The sequence below is a fragment of the Lynx rufus genome, unplaced genomic scaffold (genome assembly GCF_022079265.1).
Source record: "Lynx rufus isolate CCGP_SWC_20201006 ecotype Redwood Valley unplaced genomic scaffold, mLynRuf1.p SCAF_12, whole genome shotgun sequence".
In the NCBI taxonomy this organism is placed as follows: domain Eukaryota; kingdom Metazoa; phylum Chordata; class Mammalia; order Carnivora; family Felidae; genus Lynx; species Lynx rufus.
This window is the reverse complement of record NW_025814826.1, coordinates 66029647-66053663: the sequence shown is the minus strand read 5'-3', so window position 1 is coordinate 66053663 and position 24017 is coordinate 66029647. Positions and strand designations below refer to the sequence as shown.

The window sequence follows — 24017 nt, the reverse complement described above, 5'->3', positions numbered from 1 at the left end:
CAGGTGGCAGATCCTGGCTGGTGAGGCCTGCTGGACTTTCTGTGCAGCCTCTGACTAGAGGAGCACTGGTCTTACAGATCCCAATCCAGCCTTCTGACGTGGGAGCGAGCAGTGTGCAAGGGCACAGGAAAGTTTAAGTAGTTACATTTCCTGTTTCAGTCTGACCCTTTCATATCGTGAAGTTATGATCTGGCCAACATAGTGTAGGTAAACGTTTTAATGAACATACCAACATTGTTTGATTATGTTAAATTAATTTAGAGTTTGTTAAATGAAAATGTGTAATGTATGGTGCAGTGATTGATGCTTCTTATTTGTTAAAGGATATGCTTTGGTAATTTCCACATTTATACAGTTTTTTCATCAGTGACTTTTTCGGGGGGTGTCAGTGACTTTTTCCGGAGGGGTTGTTTATGAATATGGTTTTGTGGGAAGCAAGGAGTAACGTAAGGGAAAAGTAAATGGCACGTTTCTCGTACAGGTTTAATCCCCTTGGAGTAAATCCTAGCATTTATAATCTCTAACACACTGGTGCTCTAGAAATGTTTCTGCAATGAATGTGCTCATTCTCACCGATTTAGAATTTTCCATCCTGCTTTTAAGAGTTGACTTACTCTGTACTCCTTTATTTGGGGCCAGTGGACTAAAACCAAGCTCAGAAGAATCTGGAAAGTTGTATCTTTGGGCTTTCTGTGCCTAGGATCTCCCTTCTGCCTCCATACTCTATCTTAAAAGTTCTGCCATTTGGTGCTTTCGATTCTGTGAGCGGTAGGTGCTTGTTGGGTCTACTTGTGACCAAAGCACCATGAGTTTGTCTTTGAGGGACCGAAGGCAGACTGGTGTGGTTTTGTACCTTCTGTATTTGTAGTGCCTTGTGTGTCTTACAGAATTTAAGCCCCAAGAGGGCAGAAACTTTGTTTCCTGCACTATGGCATGCCCAACGTGCGGCACAATAATACTTGTTGAAGGAGAGAACCCAGGTGTACTAGTGATTGGAGAACTCGTACTGTGTCAGCTGTCCACTGTGTTGTTTGCCTTGGTAAAGAACCTTACCTAAGAACCAAGTAGGACTTGATACGAGGGGACATCGTGGATTATCCGTGTTTCTGCTTTTGTCTGCCTTATTTTAGATTATAGATATTATTAAACTTGAGCCAGGAGAAAGACAGTTCTCTGTCCTTTTACAATTTTCTTTTAAATTTTTTTTCAACGTTTATTTATTTTTGGGACAGAGAGAGACAGAGCATGAACGGGCGAGGGGCAGAGAGAGAGGGAGACACAGAATCAGAAACAGGCTCCAGGCTCTGAGCCATCAGCCCAGAGCCCGACGCGGGGCTCGAACTCACGGACCGCGAGATCGTGACCTGGCTGAAGTCAGATGCTTAACCAACTGCGCCACCCAGGCGCCCCTGTCCTTTTACAATTTTCAAGTGTAATTTTTTTCCTAGAAAAAATGATTTTGTCGGAATTGATCATGGGTTCCTTGGGACTCATTCTATGTTCTGAAGACAGAAAATTGCTCAAGGTGACACGAAATGAATGGGGTTTAGAAAAGATCCTTGATTCCCGGTCTCTAGAAGCTCTGATGTATCTTTTGCTAATTGGTTGGACCCATCAGATACTTCACAAGGGTATACATGATGCCCTGAAACCATTTTAAAAGAGGGGTTTCATCTTCCTAACGCTGTAACGCGAGTTCTGCACTCCAGCTCTCCCTTGACCTGACGAGTCTTTTATGCTGTTATTCAGAGAAAACATTTTGAGTGACGGGTCACCTGCCTCCACTCAGGTAAGGAAAGTCAATATTTGGGTAAAAAGAGTAGCTTGTTCTTCCTCAGCGGGTTCCTCCTAGTCTTGCTGTGTTGCGTGGGGAAGCGCGCGTGCGCATGGTCTCCAGCAAACTCTAGGTTGTTGGCAGAGGCTCTCCCGGTGTGGCTGCCTCGCCTCGCTGTCCCTGGGACCTGGATAGAAATGCGCACGCTCCTGCCCCACCTCTGACCTCCTGAATCAGACTGGGGGTGGGGCCAGCCGACTGCTTTAACACTGGGTCCAGGAGCTTTTGTTTCCTGCTGATGTCAGTGAACCTCTACTTGAGAGTGTTTTAAAAGAGATGCAGCTCACAGCAGGCGGAATCTGTGGTCAACGGCAGGGGTGGGTGTATCCCCTGCCCACTTAGGCTGGCCAGGGAGATTGCCTGCACCTCCGGACTCTGAGATATGTTTCTCAGGATTTTCAGGGTTTTGGGAAGACCTCATGACTAATTTTGTTCAGGGATTTTGAATGTTTTATGCTGAGATCATTTAAGTCTTCTGAATCTTGGTTTGGATTTTAAATGAATAATTTTGCATTAGGATAGCAGTTTAGGTTGCCCCTGGGCTTGTGGCTTTTGGCAACTAGCAGGAGAGTGTGTACATGTGGGTGCGTAGGGTGCACGTTCCCCTGGACGTTTTGTTTTGGTGCTGAGAAATTGGCTCACTTATACTAGCGTCAGGAGGGTCTCCAAGTCCTGGGGCGACTCCTAAGCAGCTTTGTGCGAATGGACTCTGTGCCTAGCGTCAAAGTCCTATCCAAACTTAATACATTTTGTTTTCCTTTTGTCTCCATTTCCTAAGAAAAGGGCTAGATAAAAGTATACAAACATGGGAGTGGTGATGTGCCTCCTGTCGGTTGTGTCCTATGCAGAGTTAGACGCACCTGTTGGCAAATAGAATATCGTTAAGCTCAGGGACAAGGACTTGGTATTATCCTGTACGTGTCTGTGGGTCCTTCACAGCTTGCTCGGACTGCTGTAGTAGGTTGGCCCTCGGTAGTTTGTTTAATGATTGAAGAAGAGTCTGTCCTCCTGCTGGGGGGACCTCGTGGTCTTTAAGTATGTGAAAGTTGTCACAAAGGTGGACAAGACAAATTAGGGATAGACAGGTAGAGTTAAGTGTACTGTAATCTCAAAACGAAGTACAAAGGATGTTTCCACATACCTCCTCTGGCCCCCATCAAACTTTGGTGGTACAGCTTTGTGACAGCGAAAATAAATGAGCTGGTGGGAAGACACAGTCTGGAACAATTGCTTTCTCCTTAAATTGGTCAAGTGAAGTTGAAGTTCTAGTTCACGGTCAGTTGTAGACCCTGACCCCCTTAAAGGTACTTCTGCACACCCGGCCCACAGCAGCTTCTCGGTATACGGAACGGAGGCTCCATCCGTTGTCTGTCTTCTCTCTGATTACTCCTTCAGCCCCTGTCTCTGGTCTCCCTGCCGTCTCCCCTCCCTGCCCCTTCTGGTGGTTTCTGGTGTGTTGCTGCCTTGTGGTTTTAAATAACCTTTTCCTGGTTGCAGTGAGGTTGCATATCTTTTTATGTGTTTACTGGCCATTCGGATTCACTGTTTTGCAAAGTGCCCATTTTTTCTATTAGGTTAGTTTTAAATTGGTTTGTAGACTTTATACGTTCACGACACATTCTTTGTTGGGTGCGTATTTTGCCACTGTCTCTTCCCACTTAGTCGTACGCAGTTTCACTAATTCTGTGGTTTTGTTTTGTTTTGTTTTTGATGAATAGAAGTTCTTAAATTTAGTTAGTGCCATTTATCAGTCTTTTCCTTTGTAGTTGATGCTTTTTGTTTCCCTACCCTGAGGTCACGAACTAATTCTCCTTTACTTTCTAAATGCCTTTTTGTACTTTCGCTTTTACCCTTTAACTTTATCATCTCGTGGAACTGGTTTTGGTGTATAGTGTGAAGAAGGGACGCAACTTCATCAGTATGGGGACATTTAGTTGTCCTAACTCCATTTACCAAAAAGATGGTCTTTAGGGGCACGTGGGTGACTTAGTCGGTTAAGCATCCAACTCTTGATTCGGCTCCAATTATGATCTTTTTTTTTTTTTTTTTTTTTTTTTTTAAATTTTTTTTTTCAACGTTTATTTATTTTTGGGACAGAGAGAGACAGAGCATGAACGGGGGAGGCGCAGAGAGAGAGGGAGACACAGAATCGGAAGCAGGCTCCAGGCTCTGAGCCATCAGCCCAGAGCCCGACGTGGGGCTCGAACTCACGGACCGTGAGATCGTGACCTGGCTGAAGTCGGACGCTTAACCGACTGCGCCACCCAGGCGCCCCGGCTCCAATTATGATCTTGTGGTTGGTGCGTTTGAGCCCCATGCTGGGCTCCACAATGACAGCACGGAACCTGTTTGGGATCCTCTCTCTCCCTCTCTTTCTGCCCCTCTCTCTTGCACTGAAAATAAATAAATAAACATTAAAGAAAAAAAAAGATCATCTTCTCCCCAGTGCTCTTCAGTGCCACCACTGTTGTAAATGAAAGGTCCATGTGTATGTGCCTCAGTTTCTGGATTCTTCGATTCCATTGGTACAGCCTACTTTAAGCTGTCTGAATCTCTGCAGGTCTGTAACAAGTCTTATCGTGGAGCTCTTCCCGCCTGGGTTCCTCTTTAGGCTTACCTTGGCCATCCTTGACCCTTTGTAGATCTGTATCTGTTTCGGAATCACTTCTTAACTTCCAAAAAAATTTCTCCCTGACGTTGCTTGGGATGGTATTGAATATGGCCAATGTGTAGAGAGTTGTTTCTAGTTTTGAGTTGTTACAAATAAAGCCTATGAATAATTTTGTCCAAGTCTTCATGTGGACATAGGCTTTCATTTCTCCTGGAATGGCTGGCTCTAGGACTGTCATGGCTGGACCATATGGTAGGTGTATGCTTGACTTTTTAAGAAGGTGCCACACTCTGTTCTGGATGGATGGGCCATTTTCCATTCCTCCCAGCCTTGTGGGAGAGTTCCAGTTGCTCTGGATTGTTGGGGCAACACTCGGTGTGGCTAGTCTTCTGGCTTTGGCCATTCCGATAGGTGTGTCATGGTCTTTTTTTGTGGTTTCCCTTGTTTCCCAAATGCCTAATGATGTTGAGTATCTTTTCGTAGGTTTTTTGCCACTCATATACCTTCTTTGGTATTCAAATCTTTTGCCTATTGATTTTTTTTCTTATTGGTGGGTTCTTTATATATTCTGGACATAAGTCTTTATTAGATCATGCTGTGCCTGTCTCTCATGCTGCAGCTTGTTTTTACACTCTCTTAACAGGGTCCTGAAGGACAGAAGGTATGAATTTTGATGATGTCTCGTGTATCAACTTGTTGCTTTATGGACTGTGCTTTTCTAGTGTCATAGTTATGAAATCGTTGCCTAATCCTGGGTCACAAAAGTTTTCTCCTGTGTCCTCCCCTCTTCCCTCCCCTCTAGAAGAGTTTTGGGTTTTACATTTAAGTCTGTGATTCATTTTGAGATCCTTTTTATTTATGGTGTGGGATATTATTTGTAGTATTCTTCATTTAATCCTCATTATTTGTAGGACTCTTTTGAGGCATAGAATAAAGATGTAGCCCCTCTAGAGAGTATATTATTTTCTTTTTTGCTTCAACCAGTTTGGGATCACCTTAAACCAAGTGCAGACCTGGACCACCTGATGCTGGAATTTTACTGGAGAGATGATTCACTGCTGGTTTCTCTTACCTTGAGCTGTTAGCCTTTAGGGTCATGCTCATGGAGGTAGGGTTTTGGTAGACATGTTGGGGGATCTGGCCTTTGATTCCTATTTCCCTGTTGTAAAAATGAAAGTTGAAAACGTTCAGAATTGGCAGGTGACTTCAGGGCAAAGGTGGTTTCTGTGCTCGTTTATCTCTTTGGGTTCCTGAGTTCAGTTTAATTTTGGCCCGGTATTTCCTTGTTGTCAGTTTCCGGTTGCTTTTAAGATTTTTAAAGTATTCTCTCCATGTTTTTTATAGTCTTTTTCAGGGGAAGGGTTGGAGCCAGTAACCTGGCCTGTAGTTGAGGAGCCAAGGAAAATTCTTTATCATTTTCCTGCAGTGTTTGGAGTCTAGCCTTGGATCTGTGTCGCCTGCTGTAGTTGCTAGCCACGTGTGGCTATTTAAATTAAGTAAAAGTTCTGTTTCACAGTCACACTAGCCCCAGTTCGAGTGCTCGGCACCCACATGTGGCTAGTGGCTACCCCACTGAACACTGCTGAGTTGGAACATTTTCATCATCATGGGACATTCTCTTTGATGGTGCTGGCCGGGCTCTTGAGAACCTCATCAGGGATTTGCAGTGGTACGTGGGTCTGCCCTGGAGAACCTCCAGTACAGGTATCCTTGCTGCTGCAAGGTTGACTTTTTCTGGAGTCTGTCTGCAGCTACAAGAGCTGGACAGGTGGTCGAGCCCCTTTCAAAGGCTTGTCATGGAGCCTTTCCGTAGGTGCAGTTTGGGTTCTCGGGGTGGTGGAGATGGGATAATGGGAAGATGTGGTGCATTGAGTAGGAAACCATGAAGTACTGATACTTACACATATCTGCCTTGTGGTTACTGTGGGCATCTGATTCAGTTTTGTTTATAAAAAGTAGAATTAACTTGAAAATTATCAAAATTAAGTAATGGGTCAGAAATTACATTTTTATCCCTCCCCTCAGGTCTCCGGTATTAGTGAGTGAAGATTCTAGGTGTTGTAGTTTGTGTAAGGAGGCAGGTCTCCTTGATGGAAAGAGCATCTTATTTAGGAAACAGGTCTGGGTTCACACATTGGGGCTTTGCCTTTAGTCATGTGACTTCTGACACTGTCCTTATCTATAAAGTCTAGTATCTGTAATCTCAGCCTTTGAGGCTCTGTGTGCAGTTACTGTGTAAAATGCTGTACAGATGTGACATGCTGGCCCAGCTGACCCTTGTACAGTGCAGGGGTTTAGGGCACTGACACCTGTATAATGAAAATTCGCAGTTAACGTGTATTTTGTTAATTTCTTAAATGTTTACTTATTTTTGAGAGAGAGAGAGAGGGACAGTGCAAGCAGGGTAGGGGAAGAGAGAGAGGGAGACACAGAATCCGAAGCAGGCTCCAGGCTCCGAGCTGTCAGTACAGAGCCCTACACGCGGGGCTCGAACCCATAAACCACAGGATCATGACCTGAGCCGAAGTCGGACACTTAACTGACTGAGACACCCAGGCACCCTTTCTTAAAAAAAACATTTTTTTTAACGTTTAATGAATGTTTTGTGTGTGTGATATGCTATATTCTCATAATAAAGGAAGCTAGAGAAAAGAGGATGTGAAGAAAATTATAAGAAAATACATTTACTGTGCAGTATTTATTGAAAACAATCTGTGCAGGGGCGCCTGGGTGGCTCAGTCGGTTGGGCATCCGACTTCAGCTCAGGTCATGATCTCGCAGTCTGTGAGTTCGAGCTCCGCGTCGGGCTCTGTGCTGACAGCTCAGAGCCTGGAGCCTGTTTCAGATTCTGTGTCTCCCTCTCTCTCTGACCTTCCCCCATTCATGCTGTGTCTCTCTGTCTCAAAAATGAATAAACGTTAAGAAAAAAATTAAAAAAAAAAAGAAAACAATCTGTGCAAAGGTGGACCCAGTGGTTCAAGAGTCAGCAGTGTTAAGGGCCTGTCTTGTGCATGGTGTAGTGCCCGTGGGGGCACAGACAGCAGGGCAGAAGGGGAACGATACAGTCCACATGGAGCGGGATACCCACAGTGGGAGTGCCATAGTGGAGTGCTCTGTGGACCTGGAGGGCAGGTCCCCAGTCATGGTCAAGCTCAGAGGCCGGCACTCTCTCTTTAAGGCCAGATGGTAAATGTTTCAGGCTTTGTGGGCTACATTGGGCCTGTCACAGATGTGTGTGTGTGTGTGTGTGTGTGTGTGTGTGTGTGTGAACAACCCGTTAAAAAGGTAAAAATCTTTCTTAGTCAAGAAACCACACAAAATCTGGCTGTGGGCCAAATGCTGTGACCTCCGCAGGTCTGGCTGTCTGTGGGAGTCATAGAAATACCGCGGACGATGGGAAGCAGGCGGGGCCTCCCGGAGGACACACCCCGTGGAAGGGTGCGGAGGTGGGAGGCTGGGGTTTGTGGAACCGAATGCTGGCGCCGGTGTTTGGGAGTACAGGGTGGGTTGGGTAGAGGAGGAGGTGAGGTTGATACTGTCTGCAGGATCAAAGCAGTGTGCGCCTGACTCTGACGGGAGCCGACTTCTACGGCAGGAGGATGGTTGCACCGAGGACAAGGGTTGGGCAGGGAGGTGTCGCCAGGGTGCACTTCAGAAGGCAGAGGGACCAGACCCTTGTCATTAAGGAAGTGGCTGCCTGGTGTCGCTCAGCTAGTAAAGCGATGGGCAAAGTTCAGATGGTCTGATTTAACAGCCTGTGTTCTTTTAATTATACAATTACGTTGTACACACAAGTGAAGAAGGCCTTAATTAAGGGCACGACTGAGGAACTGTAGAGAGGGCTGATTTGAAGCCTGTTTCTGAGTCTGTCTCCCAGGCTCTGACCAGGGAAATGCGGAGGTAGGGCCGAGAGAGGGGGTGTCCAGGGCAGTTCCAGGATGGCTCTCGGATTTCTCGCTCGGTAAAAAGTCTGCAGAGACCTTTTTGCTTTTAAGTGCCGCCTGGTCAGACTGTTGCTTGAAGAGACAGCGCTCTCTCCTAGGTCCGTGAACCGCAGGGACGGAAATCAGAAGTGTGCGTGCACACACACCAGTTGTTGTCCCTGGGAGGGTTCGCCCGGGCTTTTGTCAGAGTATCAAGAGCGAGCCCGCCCCAAGGGGGGACCCCTCCTGTTGTTAGGTTGTAGGCCTCTGACGGCCTCTGTGCAGGTGTGAGGCTGTAAGGGAAGCCTCAGCATCCAGACCCCAGGACTCTTACCTTAAATGTCGTGCATCCCAGACTGCTGCATAAGACACAAGCACAGGCCGCTGTCTCCTGAGCCGCACTGTACCAACCGGCAATTAAGACTTCTCCCCTGGCCTCCCCTCCCCCCTCCAAAAGATGAAACAAGGCACAGTTCTGGTGCACAGAAGGCCAGCCGGGTATTTGGCACTTTGATTGCCATGGATGTTTCGACATGCTGCCGTGTGTTAGGTAAAGCTGAAGTTTATACACTGTTAGGCATATCTTAATAGTCACATGGCTATGAGAGCTGGACCAGTGTCACTTTCAGTGGGCTCTGTTAACTCCAAAACGAGTGTAGTTTTTCCATCCACTGAGAAGTGTGTTAATAGTTAATGGTTGTAAGACAGTACTGAACTCATGTTGTTATGGTTAGCTCTTAACGTCAACGGAATGCAGGAGGAGCTGGGAAGCGGGTGGTTAATGTTTGAAATAGCACCAGGCGGGTTAATCTGGTGTTCTGGGGTCTAAACTGGATTGGTTCACATCTGATGTCAACATTATTATGTGCAGTTTAGAATTACAGATTTCAGATTATGGTAATCCCTACAGAGATTTGCTGTATTGGGTGATATACGGCTGCTCTATAGGAGATGAATCTTAGAGGGGAGAGTTTGCAAATGGGTGTATGTCTGGGAAAGTTTCCCTTTTCCTATTAAGAAAAATTGTGACCTCCATTAAGGGCCAAGTGTCCTGAATGGCAGAGATGTAAGAAATGCTGGAATTTGGTGATGGTGTAGAAGTTAAAAGTGAAAAACCTTAGCCTCTTTAAGGTATCACCCTTAAGAGTTCATGCTGGGGATCATTGTGATTCCAGTGTAGGCAGAACATTTGGAATCTCCTTGGCTGTGTCATGGCAAAAAAAAAAAAAAAAAAAAAAAAAAAAAAGCTTGCTTTCTGCTCTGGAAAAAATACACGAGTTGTATCCTAAGGTGTTGACATGATAGAACAGGTGGCAGGAGTAACTGAGTTTAAGTGCCAGTTGTCTACAGAAGCATTAGTTTTTGACAGGTCACGATTGAGTGTTTGGTGGGGGAAGAGTTGATGTTTGATTTTCATCCGTCCTTTGAATCTGTCCTTTCAACCATTTCATTGGAAATTATAAACTTTTCCATGGGGTGTCTGTCCCCTGTTTTATATAGTCTAGGATTTTAGAAGTGGATCTAAATTTAGGGACCATCTAGTCCAGAGTTCTCACTTGAGAGTTGAAGAAATAACCCAGAGAGGGTACCTGGCTCTTTGATGTGAAGGCGGGGACTCTCGAGAGACTCTTAGCTCTCCTGACTTTCAGCTCATTGGTGATGTTTTCAGTGAGTGAGGAGGGTGTGAAGGCAGCTTATGCAACTCAAGTTTCCTGTTAATTGTCAGGAGATTGAAAAAAAAAATGGATGTAATTGACAGGTGCGTAAGAAGTGGAGATCATTGAATCTGTCGCCCAAACTGTGTCCAAGTGGTGTGTGGTTTGCATCCACATGATCTTGGATATCGGAGCAATGACAAAACAAGTCTTTTTTTTTTTTTTTTCAACATTTATTTATTTTTGGGACAGAGAGAGACAGAGCACGAACGGGGGAGGGGCAGAGAGAGAGGGAGACACAGAATCGGAAACAGGCTCCAGGCTCTGAGCCATCAGCCCAGAGCCTGACGCGGGGCTCGAACTCACGGACCGCGAGATCGTGACCTGGCTGAAGTCGGACGCTTAACCGACTGCGCCACCCAGGCGCCCCGACAAAACAAGTCTTAACACGTTCGTATGTTCTGGGTTGTAAAGGCTAATAGTGCCCATTCTTCTCACTCATCTATTGAAACGTTTTCACGAGGCACTCTTGAGCATCTGCCCTGATGGGGATTCGTTCAAAAGAAGAGTCTCGGGCGCCTGGCTGGCTCAGTGCGTAGAGCATGTGGCTCTTGATCTCAGAGTCATCGGTTCGAGCCCCCCGTTGGGTGTAGAGATTACTTAAATAAGTAAATTTAAGAAAAAAGAAAGAAAGAAAACAGTCACTGCCTGAAAGTAGTGTGCTTAAGAATCACTGAGGAGAGTGGGTTAGAAATGCAGATACCTGGTGTCGTCCCCCGGAGGTGTTATCGCTCCTGACGTGCAAGCCAGTCACCTGCATTTTAAACTAGCATCCCCACATGCGGAGAAACACTGCTGTAGTGTTGGTGAAAATACACCGTAAATCATCAAGATCTGGAGTTTGGGAGGCCCTAAGACTGCCTGCAGGTTCCATGGTTCACTGGAAGGACTGACAGAACCCAGAAGAGCCATTGTACGGTTTATTACGGTGGTTTATTACGGTGCAGGGACTCAGGCAACAGTCAGCAAAGGAAAGGTGCACGGGGCCGAGTCCAGGGAGGACCACGCGTGAGCTTCTGGGTGTGCTTCTCCCAGGGCAGCCGTGCCGATTTCTCTTGGCACCCGTGCTGCCAACCGGGGAAGCTCACCTGAGCTCGGTGTCCAGGGTATTTCTTGGTGGTCGGTCGCATAGGCACTGCCCTGCGTGGTTGAATTTTACCCTCCAGTCCCTCCAGAGATCGAGCTGGTGTTGTGTGTCCCAAGCCTCACTGGAAATCACATTGTTAGCGTAGACTAACCTTGGGTGTGACCCAAGGCCCCCAGCTAAGCAAAGACAGCCTCGTCAGACAGGAGGTTCAGCGGGCTTACCGGTGACTTCCCAGGAACTGGGCAATGGCCGAATCTTTCTTCGGGCAAGGTTAATCTTTTATCGTATGAAGCCTAAGAAAGTGCATTATTATTTATTTCTGTCATTATCGGAGAGTTCAAGAAATTACTGCTTTTAGGCGGAAGATATGTTACAACCACATGTGTATCATTTAGCGCACAACTAAAATACCAGAATTTCTGCACTTGGGTGAAGATGTCTCCAGAAGCGTGTTATACTTGACGCCTGTCGTAATGTTTTCATCAGGAATTTGAATACAGATCAGGAGGTAATGCTGGGAGACTGTTCATTTTTAGAATCAGGATTTTAAAATATTTCGACAGGTTGTAACAGAGTGCTAAAATCAACGAGGTAAAATTTATCAGGAATAAAAGTAAAATGGCAGACCTACGTTGAAAAGAAAAAAACAGCCGAGAAGCTAAAGATGTGTGAAATATGCCTTAGCTGTACCTGTGCGCAGAAGATATGGGGAAGCTGGCTGAAAGGGATTGGCAGGCTTCTCTGTAAAGGGGCAGATGGTAGATATTTTAGGTTTTGCAGACTAATAGGCAAAATGAAGGATATTATGTAAGGACTTATGTAACAAGAGAACGCAAATTTCTACAACATTTTTACTGACAGAATTCCAAATAATAATTGAGTGTGTGTGTGTGTGTGTATGTATGTATATGTATGTATTTTATAATACAGGCCTACTAAGAAGAATGGAATTCTTTTTTTAGGGGGAGGGTTGGATAATACTTTTCTTAATTGGAGTTCAAACTTAGTGTTCCCTGTCATCAGAATCAGTTACAAATGTTCATGTCTTAATGCTGATCTGCAAGGGAAGTTTTAGACACTTCGTCTTTAAAAATGTCTTCATACTGATAGGTGCTCTCAGATACTGATATCAGGTTGGAAGTATATCATTTTAATTTAGCATATTCGTTGTTTGGCAGACACAGAATTCCATTGGATTCTTTTTGATATTTGGCTTTTAGCGTGTCATTACATTGCAGATTACTCTCTTCTAACTGACGGTTAGATGGAAGGACCTCAGTTCCATAGTGAATGAAGAGGGTTTGGAAATACGTAAATTTTCATTGTATTTGCATCAGGGCTTGAAAAATGCTGCTGGAACTGTAGTTTGAATTCAGAAAATCTATCTACTGCAAATTTGTGTGGGGTTGGAAATCCTGCCTCTCTTTTTAACTTTCTTTTTTTTTAAGATTTTATTTTTAAGGAATCTCTATACCCAACGTGGTGCTCGAACTCACTACCCCGAGATCGAGGATCGTGTTGACTTCAGACTCAGCCAGCCAGGCACCTGTATCTTTTTAACTTTTGATGGCATGGGAAGTGTGTTATTCCACGGGACGTTACTTGTGATTGAGATGTTTGTGGTCGCTGAAAGGACTTCACTATGGAAGTCCCTTGTGTAAGCACTGTTGTGCCTTGTAAATTTAGGTTGAGTTCATTGAGAAATGTTAACAGGTGTGAGCAAAAGCTGATTTCCAAAGCTGTGGTAATAACTGAAGGAGGGTCTTTTTGTTCAGAAAGATTGCATCTTGGCTGTGACGTAAGTAAAGCTCTCCCACAAATCATCCAACTGCTGTCTGTAGGACAAGTCAGGATATTGTGATGAAGTTTGCTATTGATACTACTGGTTCAGCGACACGTGGTAGATGAAAATACTTTCCACAAAGCACCTGCTGGTGAATAATACATTGAAGAATGATAGTTTAAATAAGCGTGTTTAAATGCTTTAAGCAACTTACGTTTTCATACTCTTTGTAGATTTTCCAGGTAAACCTTTTGTTCTACATGGATTTTTGCCATCATCACTTGTAACACATCTTAGCAGATTCCTCTTCAGGTTGTATGAAATTGGTGTTTTCTCAATCTCTCTGAAAATATTCTCACCAGCAGCTCCACACAGACTATTCTTAGAGGCCAATTCTTCAGTCACATTGACTCCTTGAGTGAACAGCCGGGCAATATGGGTAACACCTGTTGACTCAGCAGCGACCAAGGGAATCAGCTCAGTCATGTGCCTCGTTCCTTAACTGTCCGTGTTACTCTGATGTCCTCATGTCTGAGCAACTGTTCTTCTGGAAGGCTAGTAGTTGTAAACAAGTTTACTTTTCCTCAACACATTTCCTCCACTGTTCAGCCAAATGTGATCTAATGAACTCCTTGTCATCCATGTAAACAGAGAGACCGTTTAGGGTTTTGAGCAGGGAAGTGACGCCATCTGAGTTAGATTTGGAATCGGCCCGCCGTGTTGAGCGTATGCACTAGGGTGGCAAAGTGGGGAGCGAGGAGGCCTGTCCTGTGGTGCTGTAGTCGTTGGAGTGGGTGATGATGGTGGCTCACGTCTGAATGGTGTTGGTGAGCCTGATGGCAAGGGGACAGTGTCCGGGCCAGTTTTGTGGGAAGAACCAGCATGATTTGCTGAGCAGACTGGATGCGGAATGTGGGAGGAAGAGAAGAGATGGGGATGACATCCTTTGTTTCCAGCCTCAGCAGTTGGAAGGAGGGCGTTGTGAACAGAGCAGACTGTGTAAGAAGGTTTGTAGAGGGGGAAGGTCAGTCAGCACCTGAGCTTTGGGGTGTTGGACGTTCTGTTCAGTTCTCTTTGGTGGTGTTCCGCTTCTCCAAGTGACCTAGAAGCTGGTCCCAGCATAGGCTGTACCTGCAGGGTTTGGTCATGAAAACACAAGCCACTCTAGATTTTTCTTTCCTTCTTTTCTTTCTTTCTTTCTTTCTTTCTTTCTTTCTTTCTTTCTTTCTTTCACATTTATTTATTTTGAGAGAGAGAGAGAGCAAGTGAGTGGGGAAGGGGCAGAGAAAGAGAGAGAGAGAGAGAGAGAGAGAGAGAATCTCAAGCAGGCTCCTCACTGCCAGCGCAGAGGCTGATGTGGGGCTTGATCTCACAACCGTGAGATCATGACCAGAGCTGAAATCAAGAGTTGGGCGCTCCACTGACTCAGCCACCCAGGCACCCTGCTAGATATTTCTCAATACAGGGAATCAGAATCCATCACTACTGTTGGGAGTGCTGGCAGAGTTCAAGAGAGTAAATTTTTTTTTTTCATTTTGCCAATCTTGCCTCTTACTGTTTAACTCCAACCCTGAGTTGTATCAGGCAGGGGTTTAGGGAAATGTAGCTCTGCCCTCTCCTCACTGATGCACAGAAGGCAGAGGTGGTGTCCATGATGTGGTGTTGGCAACAGTCGGTCCAGCACAACAGTGGGACAGCTGGTCTGAGCTAGAGATACGAGTTTTAAGGTTGTTAGCATAGAAACAGCATTTGAAGTGAGCTTACCAGGGAGGTAAGCATGGCTAAGAGGAGAAAGGACAGAGCCTTGGGACAGTCTGGAATCACCTGGTTTGAAGATGAGGGGAGAGCATCTGTGAGGTAAGAGGAAAATCACGAGACGGGGCGTGGGAGATCAGTTCTTGCCAGTTGCTGCCGAAAGGTCGAGACCTGAGCAGTAGTGATTGGGTTGAGCAGTGCAGTGGTTATTGTAGTCTCGGACGGAGAACTTTAGGTGGAGTGGTGGGGGCCAAAGTCAGTGGGTTTAAGAGATAGAAGGAAAAGAAGATTTTGTGATATCAAGTATGTTATGTGTGCTTGTTTGTAGACTTACTTGTACAGTAGCTGTTTTCAAGTCCTTATGGGCTATTCTGACATTTGTTTCATCATGGTATTGGCTTGTCTTGATTTTCTTTTCCCGTGGGAATTGTTTTCCTGGCTCTTCCTATGCTGGATAAGTTTGGGGTGTGTCCTCCACATTTAGGGTATCCTGTTAGGAGACTCTACGTCATATTTAAATCTGCTGGTTTGAGTTCCAGCCTAGCCTTCCTTCCTGCTACAGTTCACTTTTCAGAGTCATCAGGTGGTTTCTGCAGTTATTCTGTCCAGGGTTTCCGGTTGCTCCTTCGCTCTTCCTTCCCTAGATCTGGGACCCTTTGCTTTGCAGACCGTTCCCATCACACAGGTAACGATCTCCAGTTTCAGCTGGATTCTGTCAGATGCCCAGAGGACTGTCTCTCGTGATCAGCCACCACTCCCAGGCCCTGCAGCAGATTTCCTTCTAAGTACTTCTTGAATTTGGCTCACGGTCCGTAGCTGTTGGTTCTTGTGAGTATGAAGGGTTGCCTTGTTTTGAATATATTAACTGTGCCTGTTAATTAATTTGAGTAGAATGGTGATTTCTTTTCATATCTTTAAGCTTTTGTACAGTAGGATTTCTGGGGACATCACGTGTAGTGTAGACTAGAAGGGTGGTTAAGAATGGGTGCTGGACAGGTGTGCTTTGAATTTCAGATTCGGTCCTCGCTTCCTGCGTGTCCACCCAGTTACTCAAGCCCTAAATCTCTTTGTCTGTTAGGTAGAGATTATCGTAACTCTTTTATAAATGTGATATACCGTGGCTCTTGGTATCTGGCCAGTCCTAGTAATAATCGCTTCTTAGGGAAGAATCAGCCCAAGGTTCAGCAAGTACTGTTCCTAACAATGTAGCTGTTTCTGCTGTGGGAATTTAAAAGCTGATCTTAATCGTTCCCTCCTGAGTTTGTCCAGCGTGTCTAAGAAGCGGAAGCAGTTTACATTCGGCGTTTACTCTGCGTGTACGACAGGCAGTGGTTGTTGCCGTTGCTAATACTGGCTTTTCAGAAAGGAGTAACCTTGCCTCTTCTCTTCCCTTAACGTATTCGTGTTGTCGGTAGCTTACGACCTCCTGGATGGCAGACCCCGTACCACGCACTGGCACAGAAATGAAGGGGATGTGGTGACCTATGACCTATGACCTTTGAGCTGCTCCACAGTCTTGTAGTAGAATGTGTTTGGCTAGAAAATTATTTTGAGGCAAAAAGAAGCTTTTGTCTGCCCTGATCATTCTCATAATCGTGTTCGCGTTCTTTATATGTCTTTGGTTTTCCAGAAAGTTACTTCTGACCTGTGTCCTTTCAGAACACAGGTTACAGCTTGTCAGAGTGCAGCAGCTGTCGTTAGACTGAACTTAGAGGAAGGGACACCTGTGTGAAGTGGTTGTCTAGTTTGTAAGTTAGAGACCTTCACAAACGATTTAAATTGTTAGGATGTTGCACCTTAAGAAATAATGGACTTGGGCTTTATTTGGCAGCTAGCATCGCCGACCATTCCTTTGCCAGGGGCTCAGCCTACATGCTTGCTTTAAACCGGATATCTAATAATTTGTCAATATGTCATGTTGAATGTTACTCAGCTTTACTTTAGAACTTTCCTGTCGTGTTTGCTTTGGGAAGCCCAAACCGCGTCCAGTGATAATAGCGGTGATAATATCTGGTTAACTTGGGAAGCCAGAGCAGCATCAAGGTTTTTTTTTTGGGGGGGGGGAGCAAGTGGGGAAGGGGCAGTGGGGGTGGGGAGGAGAGAGAGAATCTTAAGAGAGAGAGAATCTGACACGGGGCTCTATCCCATGACCATGAGATCATGACCTAAGCCGAAATCAAGAGTCGGATGCTTAACCAACTGACCCCCCCCCCCCACCTCGTCCCTAGCATCATGGTCCTAAGAGTGCTAATAAGCAGGTATTTGAATGCCCGGTCTCTCCCTTGTTTGCTGTGTGACCTTGGAAAATTTCTTAACTTTTTTTGGACTTTGTTTTCTCGTACATAAAATGGGAAAAGAGTAGTAACCCGTGAGGGCCGTGAGGATTAAGGAGCTGGTGCTTATGGGGTGCCTGGGTGGCTCAGTCGGTTGAGCATCAGATTTTAGCTCGGGTCATGATCTCACGGTTTGTGGGTTTGAGTCCCGTGTCGGGCTCTGTGCTGACAGCTCAGAGCCTGGAGCCTGCTTCAGATTCTGTGTCTCCCTCTCTCTGCCCCTCCCTTGCTTGCACTCTGTCTCTCTCTCAAAAATAAATAAACATTAAAAAATAAAAAAAGGAGCTGGTGCTTGTGAAGCACTTGGGACAGAGCCGTGACCCCACCCCCTCCACAGACGCCGCCGTCCCTGTCGTCAAGGCGAGTGAGAGGTGGCCTCAGGGACTGTCCAGGTTGGACTGCGCACTGAAATGAAAACACTGTAAGCAGGTGTCGATGGGAAGTCTGATGTGTGCTAAGGAAGCGCAGAGTCAGAGTGCGCTGCAGCTGGTGGGACGTCTTAGTTTGCATGTTAGAAGGGAAGACAGTTCAGACCAGCCCAAGCATCTCTGAGCAATCCGGGCGCCCCCCAGGCATCTCTGTAGAGGTATCTTAAATGTACCCACTCAGGCCAAAAAGGTAGAGAGTATCCATCTTAAAAATATCTTCAAGGAACTGACAATATGTTTCATTGTATAATGAGCCAAGTTTAATTTTTCTGTGCCTGGGGCAAAAGAATTTAAGCATTTTAAGTATACTACTTTGGGAAATACCTAGTTTTCTGCCCTATTGGAACAATGTCACATTTTTATGCTTATATTTTATCAGTTCCATAGTTAAAAAGCGTAGATGCATATTCTCAACAAAGACCAAGCTGTGCAGGACGTAGGAGCGCTGGATGTGGCCCTGCCGTAAGGTCCCGCCCGCTGCGCAGGTAGCAGGCAGGCAGGAGGCCGGGTGCTGATGAAGTGCAGTTGTGGCTGTTTGCTTGAATTCTCCTAAAATACAACAGGAAGCAAAAGGCAACTAGAAGGCACTGCAAGCCAGCGCATATGTTCAGTTATTCGTCATTAGGCCTTCGTACATCAAGTACAGGTTTACTGCTTCTGCAGACATGATTGGGTGTTTGGTCCAGTCTGCGCTGTTCCTTGGACGGGAGGACGTGGGAGGAATCGGGCCGTCCTGCCTTTGTACTTAGCAAGGAGAAGAAAGCCAGCTCCAGCTGACTTGCAAGACTTCCATGAATGACATTTTTAGGATTATAGTCCTAACAGCAAAGAGGCCCCCCCCCCCCAAAAAAAAGAAAAAGGCAATAAAAAAAGGGCTTTTGTCTAAAAAGCGAATGCTACTTAACCTGCTGCAGCCACTGGGGCTTTCTTGACCCTCACTTTGCTGTATTTAATAGTGCCTAAATTATTTATCTGAGATGCATGTCCTCAGGCTGCAGAGCTAAAAGAGGCCGTCACCGTGCCCAGAATCTTGCTGTTTGGGTGGAGGAAGACTCTGACAGGTGAGATTTAACATCCGCTCTACTGTGTTGAACAGGAAGCTACACCACGGGAGTCCTTCGAGGCAGGGTCGTGTCTCTCTTGTGCATCGCCATGTCACCCAGTGCTTGGTATAGCGTGTGACATGTGTCGGTCACTCCGCAGATGCCCGTGTCCCATGAAGGAGTGCTGAGGGGGTGCAGGAGAGAGGCGTCTCACCCGGGGGCGGGGCACGGCTTGGGCCAGGGTGAGCCAGGGGAGGAGGATCGGGTAGAGGGGGGTGAAGGGGCCCGGTGGAGGTGTGAGAGAGGCCACAGGTGGTTCTGTAGATTGCGAATGGCTTAACTTTATAGGATTCATGCGAGATCAAGTGAGAGACTGGGCTTGATCAGTCAGGGACCGACAGGTCATATCAAGGAGTTGGGATTTTCCCTTCTTCAAAAGTAAGAATTCTAAAGTTCCAGAAACCAGGTGTCCTAATGTCCAGGCTGGCACTGTTTTCACATCACACGGCGCATGTAATGTCAGAAAAGTACCCTCGGGTCTTGGGTTCCATTGGGGATAGCTGGACTGTTAAGTTCATTCAGGCTTATAAAACTTTTTCATCTTTTGGGAAGAATGTGGATATAGGATAAATATTTGTTTTCTCGGGGGGCAGGGCGGAGTTGAAACTCTGAAGGTTAGCAAAGGCCGTATGTCTTTGATTTCTAGCTCTCTAGAAGGGTAGCGGGTATGCATGGTAAACGCTCAGTATGTGATAAGTGCTGTTGTGTGTACTCTTACAGCAGGCATCGTGTTGGGCTCTGAAAAGCAACAGCCAGATGAGAAGTGGTCCTCTCCGGAAGGTCTTTCCAGCCGAGGGAGGGGAGACAAGTCAGTCACTGGTGCTGGTGGTACCGTGGCTCAGCCCTGTCTGTGGCAGAGGTGTGCGCAGGGTGGTATGGTGCCTGTCTGTCTTTGTTCAGCTGCCCACATTCTTAAGCCTTTGATGTCCTGTTGCTTATTTTCCCCATACTTCCCAGTAGCTTCTTAGTAATGTTTCCACATGGTCCTATAGACCCAGATTTTGTTCACGTCTTATTTCTGGGAGACGATGTCCTAGAGAGCTCGCTCTCTTCTCTTCTGAGCTGGTTGCTCCTTAGGCCTCTTCTTGTGTTGTCCCTGGTTCCTTTGTTCTCATCTTTAGGCTTTTCTCCAAACTTGGATTTTATGTTTGGGGCAACTCTTGCTTTGTCCTTCTTCACTGACTTCCTCATTTGGGTAGAGTATGTCATCTAGGAGTCAACCACTTTATTTATTTATTTTTTAGTTTATTTATTTTGAGAGAGAGAGAGAGAGAGAGAGACAGCATGAGCAGGGGAGAAGTAGAAACAGAGGGAGAGAGAGAGAGAATCCTAAGCAGGCTCCGCACATCAGCCCAGAGCCTGATGTGGGGCTCGAACTCATGAAACCATGAGATCCTGACCCCAGCTGAAATCGAGAGTCAGACATTTAACTGACTGAGCCACCCAGGCACCCGTAGGTGTTAATCACTTTAAAAAGATGGTACAGTTGGGGCGACGGGGTGGCTCAGTCGGTTAAGTGTCTGACTTCGGCTCAGGTCATGGTCTTGCGGTTCATGGGTTTGAGCCCCACGTTGGGCTGTGTGCTGACAGCTCGGAGCCTGGAGCTGCTTCGGATTCTGTGTACTCCCTCTCTCTCTGCTCTTCCCCCGCTTGCACTCTGTCTCTCTCCAAAATAAATGAACATTACAAAAAATTATATGTAAAAAGATGGTGCAGTGTCCTTGGGCAAGGTGAAGATAGCCTTCAGCGTTCCCTCCTTTTGAGCAGCACTATACCAACCTGGACTTGCTTCCCCCTCTCCCTCACCATTCTGGCATCTCCCCTCATCGTCATCCTGGGGGCTCCCTTTCCCCTTCTTCATGGAAGCTCATGCCCTCCTCACTTTTTGTTGAAGCTCCCATTTTGCTGGAAGACTTCCTTCAGTGGCTTTCTGTCACAGGATGCTTAGGAGATCGACTGTGTGGGACCTTGTGTGATTGAAACTTGACTGAGAGTCTGGCTGGGTGTAGAGTTCTGTAGTGGCGTTCATTTTTGCTCATAAATTCAAAGATTGCCCCATTGCCTTGTTGTTTCCATGTCACTGCTTTTGAATTCAGAAGCTGTTCTAATTTATTCTTTGTATGTAATGTTTTTCCCCTCCCATCTTTAGAAGCTCGTAGGAGTTTTAAAATTTGTCCAAGTGTTTTGAAATGTCATGATGGTATACTTTGTGTGGGTCCGTTTTCATCTACTGTTCTGCATATTCAGCGAGTCCCTTCATTCTGGCAACTGGTATTCGGTTCTGGGAAGACTTTTTGGCATTATTGTGCTGAGGTTTTCCTCCCTTTTGTTTTCTTATTTTGTCTTTCTGGAAGTCTTATTATCCAGAAGTTGGCTCTTCTGGACAAAGGTCATGATTTTCTTAATACCTTTTTCTCATTATTTATATCCTTCCTTTGCTTCTCCTCTCTCTCTCTCTCTCTCTCTGTCTCTCTCTCTCTCTCTCTCTCTCTCTCTGCCTTTTTACTCTCTTTTTAGGGAGATGATTTCAATTTGACTTAACCTTTTTTTAGTTTATTATTTCTGTTTTCAAAAAGATTCCTTAGATTTCCAAGGGCCCTTTTCCTGTTCTTTTAAAAGAGCATCCTATTTTTGTTTATTGATTGCAGTGTCGTCTTATCCCTAGATTGTTGATAGTTTGTGTAGTCTCTGTTTCTTTCAGGTTGTTTCCTTCCCTCTCCTGTCTGACAAGGGACAAAGGTGGGGCCCTTTGACTTCAGGATATTGCTGAAGTGGGCCATTTGTTAGGGGTCCCCAGTGGTAGTATCTTCAGATCTATCTTCTCGGGCTGATCAGATTCCACAGAAATCTTCTCCAGTGTCTTTCTTGCGGAATTCTGACTTGGGAATCTGGGAGCCAAGTGTGAGCCTGCGTGTGCGTGCTGTGGTAGGGCAGCCGGAGAATTCACCATTGACTGTGCGCGTGCGCCGCGATTAACTCCACCTCTGTTTAGTGCAGCTGCGCAGGGTGACTTCGGTCCATGGACGCTCTGCTTTTTCCAGGGAATGACCCCCGTCTTCTGTCGCAGGGAGAGCCACGTGGTGCCTGGCGTCGAGATTGCAGCTTCAGCGGCCTTCCCCGAGTCCTCTGCGTTTGGGGCCGTGCCTTCTTCCTTCCCCCTGCTCTGCCCGCGCTGGTGCTGCTAGGCCCGAGTTTTAGGCCCCTGCTGTGTAGAGGGACTCGGTTCTCCCTGTGTCCGCTGCTGAAGGAGGATCTGGCTCCCTCGGGCCTGCTGGCGCATTTACTACACTTCTCGTCTTTTATAGTTTCTGTTTCTTCCAGGTTTCTTCTTTATTCTGTTTTTTGGGTCTCGGTCTTCCATGTTAGAAGATTTTCTCAGAGCCTCCAATAGTTTGGCCTTTTTCTCCTTTTAGTTCTCCCCGTGCTGTGGAAAACATTTTTAAAAGTATGTTTCTAGTACGATTTTAGTAGGAGGAGGGGGTGAAATGGACGTGTATACTGTCGTTATACCCTGCACTCACCAGCTAACTGTACACGCTGTTAATTTATGGTTTCGACATGTATTAGCAATTTTCAGCTGCTTCACAAATGTTTCCTTAACTAGAAGGTAGGTTTGGAGACAGGGACCTGGTGCCATTTTTACCCCTCGTGCCAGGTCTCGCCCAGTGCGGGGTGGGGGGGCTGGGGGGTGGTGTGGGGAACTGGCTGGGCTGGTGAGCTCAGCAGAGCTTTGAAAAAGTGAAAGAAGGGCGGTTTTCTATATGTGTGTTGTCTCTCCTTGTCAGGTTCTCTGACGACTATGGAAAGAGGAAGGAGAAACTAGGAGATTTTCTTTAAATCGCTGATTGACTTCTTCGCAGAGTTACCGTGGCCTTCAGAACTGTGAGTATAATTCTCTTGCTTGGGTCTTGGTTTTTGTCCTGATTTTTCTTTCACCTGTCTCAGGGTTTCTTTGGCATACACTAGAAACAAATAAAAGCTAGTTGATTTTGCAGAGTGTGTGACGTGAGGGAAGGAGTAGAAGTTGTTCTGTGCTGTTCTGTGCGGAGAGAGGCAGGCAGGGCCGCGGTGCTGTCAGCGGTGGTAGTAACGACAGTAGCGACGGCCGAGACACTCTGAGCTCCACCTACTGAGCGGGTCTCCCCACAGCCCCGTGAGTGAGGCCACCTGCGCCCCTGTTTCATGTTTGCCTAACCGGAACAGGTCAGGGGTTACTTTAGTAAACCAGCAAGGCCGGGATGCGAACTCGGCCTGATTTCGGAGCACGTGCTGTTTAGTCGCATCTTATTCTCATGGGCTCTGGGTTCCTGCCGACTCTTGGCTAACCACCGAGACCCGGCTTTCTCGTCTCTGCTCACTCTTCCTGACTGCGTGCACCTTGCTCTCGCCGACAAAGGGACCTCTCTCCCGGGGTTGTGGCAGACACGCTGTAAGAAATGTGTAATGTGCTCCGCAGTCACACATGTCAGCGATTCATATTTATTTGGTGGTGTTTCCCCCGCAGAAGTGAGAGGAAAACAGCCCCAGAAATTGGGCTGTTTGTCATTTGTAGCCTTGGTGCTTGTGCGCTCTCTCCGTAGTTGGGAAGTTGTAGGGGTGAGATTCTGTCCCCGTTTGTCTTATGTTCTGGTGGGTCCAGTGGTTGAGCGAGGACAGACAGGTGGTAAAGAGTCGTAAATCTCTCATGAGCATTTTATTTTACTGACATGTTGCTTTGGTAAAAGCCTCCTGAACGCAGACTTCATGGATTCAGAATCCATGATGATTTATAACTCCGTTGAACTTGACTTTGGGCAGTATCTTTGTCTTCGATGTTTAAGGGCCGGGCCCTGGATTATTTTTCCATTTCCTTCTGGGGGTCAGTTCGCTTTCCTTCTTTGTTCCCGTTTCTCCTCCAGACTCACTTTTGTCTCTGTGAGGATTAGGTGTTTCGGGAGGGAAATGAGGTCATGCAGTTTCAGTTTCCAAGTAAGGCCTTCCTACCCTTTTTTCTTGGCTGCGAGAGGTGCTTGCTCTGTGTGCCGGTGCCCTTAGGGGACAGTGTGGGGAGGGCCACGCCCGGCTACTTACATCTGCCGTTGGCCCCCGAGCCCCCTCCATAGTCTGTGTTTCTTCCTATGACAGTGCGTTATATTTATTTGGGTGCGAGTCTGTGTTTCTGAGTCTTTAAGGGCAAAGATTTTGTTATTTCATCTGGTATCTTTTCTGCTTAACCCACACATGGTTTTCACTAAATGCTGGATGAAGGAATATTTAATGCTTGCCACATAATAAGTTCTCTTTTCCTACTAGATTTAAATAAGAGAGAGAATATCAGGTTCATTAGCTGTTAAAAATATTTCGTTGTGGTAGAGCACGGGACCATTTCATGGTGAGGCACTATTTTGGACAAACGACACGAAACTTTGCTCCTTAATGTGATGTGCAGTGACAGGGGATGGGGAG

The 24017-nt window shown here is 46.3% G+C and overlaps 1 protein-coding gene across 5 annotated transcripts in view; it reads left to right on the top strand.

The window, feature by feature from the left end:
* The window catches only part of PTK2 (protein tyrosine kinase 2), a 257109-nt gene that overhangs the window by 4775 nt on the left and 228317 nt on the right, over nucleotides 1-24017 (top strand). For 4 of the 5 annotated variants that reach the window (XM_047074237.1, XM_047074239.1, XM_047074240.1 and 1 more), the window contains exon 2: nucleotides 22358-22454. The gene's annotated coding sequence lies outside the window, so the exon portion shown is untranslated. Of the gene's footprint in view, nucleotides 1-19334; nucleotides 19432-22357; nucleotides 22455-24017 lie in introns of those variants that run through there. The other variant, XM_047074238.1, reaches the window with a different exon arrangement.